Raw genomic sequence first — 5,401 nt, forward strand, 5'->3', positions numbered from 1 at the left:
TTTATTCACCAAGGTGCCCCCGGGGGTTACAAGAAATAATGGCCACAAGCTAGCAGAGAGCAGATTTAGATTGGACATTAGGAAGAACTTCTTCACAGTTAGAGTGGCCAAGGTCTGGAACGGGCTCCCAAGGGAGGTGGTGCTCTCCCCTACCCTGGGGGTCTTCAAGAGGAGGTTAGATAAGCATCTAGCTGGGGTCATCTAGACCCAGCCCTCTTTCCTGCCTATGCAGGGGCTCGGACTTGATGATCTATTATGGTCCCTTCCGACCCTAACATCTATGAATCTGTGAATCTATGAAGAGAAGCCCTGCAGCGTGCAATCACCTACATGGAGTTCAAGTCTAGTTTCAAAACCTTCATGGAGATACCAAATAATAGATGGTGCAGACAAAAGTGACAGTTTTCACCCAATCTGACCACAGAAAGAGGTCTATAGCCATAACCAAACACAAGTGCATGGCTGCAGACTGCTTCAAAAATTTGGTGACAGGGCAAAAATCAAAACCCTTGTTGCATGAGGGTTCAGATGAAGATGTTTCAAAATAGAACAGCTTCTGTAATTTCTGTCTGCCTGCCTGCCAGCCTCTAACTGTTTTCAGAATGAGAGGGGGGAAAGGGAGCAGAGGAAGCTCAGTCTGCAGTTTTTTCAGCTCCTGCTGGAGGGTGGGGAGGGTGGATTGGAGCTCCACCGAGGTGAGGGGGTTCCAATTAACCAACCCTACTGTCCAGTGCCAGCTGGGGAACCACAAGAATGAGCTCCCTCTGCTCCCTTTCCACCCTCCTATTCTGAAAACAGGGACAGGCTGGGACAGAGGAGGGGCCATTGCTAGGGGAAACCTGCTGCAGGCTTGCAACCCTCCCCACTGGAACCAACAGTGAATTTCTCTTTGGTCCTGGGGATCATTGTAACTCTATACACTTCCTGCAAAGTTACAATTGGGAGCTACACTTCTGTCTGCACCCACAATCTACTTACTACATGTACTGATTATTCCCCCTAAATACTCTTCCATATTACTTCCATAAACTTTCCAAGGCCTACCTTTAAGCAATTTCATCATTTAAGCAATCTTATCATAGGAGGTTATTAGATTGATCTGATACCATCATTCTTTGCTAAAAACAGTTTGTGTTTTGACCCTAACCTTGTCAGTGGTCAGGGTCTCTAATTTAAACTCTTTGTCCTCACCTTCCACACCCAGCCAGAACTTATTCCTGGTTCTGTTTCTGCTCTGGTTCTGCTTACTACCTACAGTCATGCTTTTCAGGACCTTAATGCTTTAAATTATGATCAGATACTTCTTGGAAGCACACACTTAGTTTGTTGTACTTCATAAATGAAGGGTAGGGCTGCGCAAAACAGCACCATTTCATTTCAAATTCTGCTTTGCAGTTTCAATAGGACAGTGTTTCATTTTGAGTTTCGTTTGGTTTCAAAACCACTGTTCTGCTTCATTTTGTTGCCAATAGCCTATAATGGGGAAGCGCAAAGCTGCCTGTAACTTTGTCATTTTTGGCAGCTTTCAATGAAACCAGCAGGGATGGTAGCCCCTTCTGTGGGCATGAAGTCTGCCAAGTTTTAAGGAGATAAGTGCTGGGGTTTCTGGGAAACTGCACCTCAAGCTGCTGGCAAGCAAAACTTGTGACATGGGTGACATTGTGTGTGTGTTAAGGAGCATAGGCAGACAAGGTTCCTTGGGTGAATTTGATATCTTTTATTAGACCAACCCAAATAGTTGGAGAATAGTTATTAAGCAAGCTTTCGAGTTCAAAAACCCTTCGTCAGGCTAAGGAAGTTTCACCAGTTGGTGTGTGCTCTTCCTGGATCGAATGAAAAGTAAAGAAGCAAGGGGCTGGGCTGGGGAGTCAGTTGCCAGGCAGATTATAATGTATCAAAAATCCAATGTCTATGTTTAGTCCATGATCTCTAGTATCCAGGAGGTTAAGGAGCATGACATTGTAGTGTTTCCCAATGAGGCCTCCTCTTCCCCTCCCCTTCCCTTCAGTCAGATCCACCACTTTAATTAGCAACAGGCAATACTAATAATAACTTAGTGAGCAGCACAGTAGCATCAGCAGCATCTCAGGCAGCCAAACTCTCACAGAGCCTTTCTTTCCTTTCCTGCAAGAGCTTCTTCTTCACTGTGTTTGTTAAGGCATGCCCTCACTGTGTGACTCTGTGTGTGTGTTAAGGTGCACCCTCGCCAGTACTGGGGCTTCTACACGACATGGTAGCATGCCCTAATGAGGCCTCCTCCTCCCCTACAGCCTCAGTTTGGTCCACCACTTTAATTAACAACAGGTAATACTAATAATAACTTAGTGGGCAGAACAGTAGCATCAGCAGCATCTCAAACTGATGACAGAGCCTTTCTTTCCTCTCCTGAAGGAGCTTCTTCTCTAGCATCTGCCAGAGAGCTCTTCTTGCCAGCCCCAGCCCTGGAGCTTAGATGTGCCCAGGGCCCTGTGTCCTTCCAGTCAGGTGCTAGGGGTGTTGGTCTAAGGACATGGTACTGGCAGAGAAGGTCCTTTGGGTCAATCAAATCTGGTATCTTTTAGAAGACCAAATGAATAGTTACAGAAATATATCTTAGCAAGATTTTAGGTTGAAACTCCCTTCATCAGGTTGAGGAAGCCCCTGCAGTTGACGTTTGTGCTGTTCCCGGATGGAAGGAATAGTAAAGAAGCCAGAGGCTGCCCTGGCATGCAATGCAGGCAAGAAAGCCAGTCAGTGTAAATGGAAATAGAGGTGTCAGAGGGTGAGGGACAGGCTGGGGTCGGGGGATGTAGCAGCGCAGGTAACAGTGGAAAGGTACCTGGGGAGTTAGATGTCCAGCAGGTTATAGTGTGTCAGAATTACAATGTCTATATTGAGTCCATGAGTTTCTGTACCTAGGAGGCTGATGAAGTGCAGTTCATAGGCTTGTCTGTGAAATCACGATCACTTGCCTGCATGTCATAGCACCAGTTCCAACTCTCCCCTGCCATGTCTTAATGTTTAATGTTTAATGATAATCTAGATCGGGAGGTAGTAATTATACCCCCCATTGGACAACGTTATCTTGAAAGCTTCTCTTTCTTGTGTCCTGGGCGAAACACCTAGTAATCTACAGGGCTGACATCTCTCAATCTCAAAGGGCCCTTGCTAACAGGTTAGGAACTTACTAGTGGTGCTTGGCAGGAGCACAAACGCCTTCTGTCCTGTGTGTAACTCCCTCATCTGTGCATCCTTGTCATAATACTCTTTTTGTTCCTGCTGTGCTTGATGGAGGTGGTCTTGAGGGACCTCTCTGGCCCTCTGTAACCTTTGTTTCAGCTCTCTTACCTATTCTGAGTCTTGTGGGCCTGTAGGTTCTTCTCCCTCCCAACCCTCCTGTACCATATCTAAAAGTCCTTTAGGTTGATGTCCATATACCAGTTCAAACGTGGCAAACTCCAAGGAAGATTGTGTGGCCCTTCTCACTGCAAACAACAGAGGAGGTACTAATAGATCCCACTTGCAGGGTTCCTTTTGGGCACACTGGTGTAAAATATTCTTAAGGGTGTCATTAAAATTCTACACTAAACTTCTTCTATCCTGTGTACAGGACCTCCACCTGATGCAGGAGGTACACGGTCCCACTAGGGGGAATGCCTTACTGGATCTGGTATTGGCAATGGGGGATGATATGGTAGGGGACCTACAGATCGGTGGTCATCTGCGGGACAGTGATCACCTATTAATAGAATTCTTCATAAGACGTCGAGTGGGTAAGGTAACTAGTAGGGTGAAAGTGCTAGACTTTAGGAAAGCTGATTTCAATGAACTCAGGCGACTAGTCAAGGACACACTGCAGAGTAGGAGTTTTGAAGAGATGGGAGCCCAGGAAGGGTGGCTGTGCCTTAAGGGAATGATCCTTCGGGCACAGAAGGAGACAATCCCAATGCAAGGAAAAAGAGGGAAAGGGGCCAGGATGCTTCCTTGGCTGACCAGAGAAATCCAGGGCAGCCTACGGGCCAAAAGGGGGGCACATAAAAAGTGGAAAAAGGGAGAGATTACCAAAGAGGAGTATACCTCCTCTGCTCACGCTTGGAGGGAGGCAGTTAGATGGGCTAAAGCTACCATGCAGCTGAGGATGGCATCCCAAGTAAAGGATAACAAAAAATTGTTTTTTAGATATATAGGGAGTAAAAGGAAGGCCCAGGGAGGAATAGGAACTCTACTAAATGGGCAGAAGCATTTGGTGACGGACAGGGGGGACAAGGCTGAACTCCTCAACGAGTTCTTTGCCTCAGTGTTCCTAAGTGAGGGGCACGATAAGTCTGTCACTGGGATTGTAGAGAGGCAGCAGCAAAGCACCAGACTACCATGCGTAGATCCTGAGATGGTGCAAAGTCACTTGGAGGAACTGGATGCCTTTAAGTCGGCAGGCCCGGATGAGCTCCATCCAAGGGTACTGAAGGCACTGGCCGATCCCCATTTTCAAGAAGGGGAGGAAGGAGGACGCAGGCAACTATAGGCCAGTCAGTCTCACCTCCATCCTTGGCAAAGTCTTTGAAAAAATTATCAAGGCTCATATTTGCAAGAGCCCAGCAGGCTTAATTATGCTGAGGGGAAACCAGCACGAGTTCGTAGCAGGTAGGTCATGCCTGACTAATCTAGTCTCTTTTTATGACCAGGTTACAAAACGCCTGGACGCAGGAGTAGGGGTTGATGTCGTATACTTAGACTTCAGGAAGGCCTTTGATATGGTATCTCACCCCATACTGGTGAACAAGTTAAGAGGCTGTGACTTGGATGACTACACAGTCCGGTGGGTGGCGAATTGGCTAGAGGGTTACACTCAGAGAGTTGTGGTGGATGGGTCGGTTTCGACCTGGAAGGGTGTGGGCAGTGGGGTCCCGCAGGGCTCAGTCCTTGGACCGATACTCTTCAATGTCTTCATCAGTGACTTGGACGAGGGAGTGAAGTGTACTCTGTCCAAGTTTGCGGATGACACAAAACTGTGGGGAGTAGTGGACACGCTGGAGGGCAGGGAACAGCTGCAAGCAGGCCTGGATAGATTGGACAAGTGAGCAGAAAACAACAGAATGCAATTCAACAAGGAGAAATGCAAAGTGCTGCACCTAGGGAGAAAAAATGTCCAGCATACGTACTGCCTAGCAAATGACCCCCTTTCTGGCACGGAAGCGGAAAGGGATCTTGGAGTCCTAGTGGACTCCAAGATGAACATGAGTCGGCAGTGTGACGAAGCCATCAGAAAAGCCAATGGCACTATATCGTGCATCAGCAGATGCATGACGAATAGATCCAAGGAGGTGATACTTCCCCTCTATCGGGCGCTGGTCAGACCACAGTTGGAGTACTGCGTGCAATACTGGGCACTGCACTTCAAGAGGGATGCGGATAACCTGGAGAG

The sequence above is a fragment of the Alligator sinensis genome, unplaced genomic scaffold (genome assembly GCF_000455745.1).
Source record: "Alligator sinensis unplaced genomic scaffold, ASM45574v1 scaffold104_1, whole genome shotgun sequence".
Classification (NCBI taxonomy): Eukaryota; Metazoa; Chordata; order Crocodylia; family Alligatoridae; genus Alligator; species Alligator sinensis.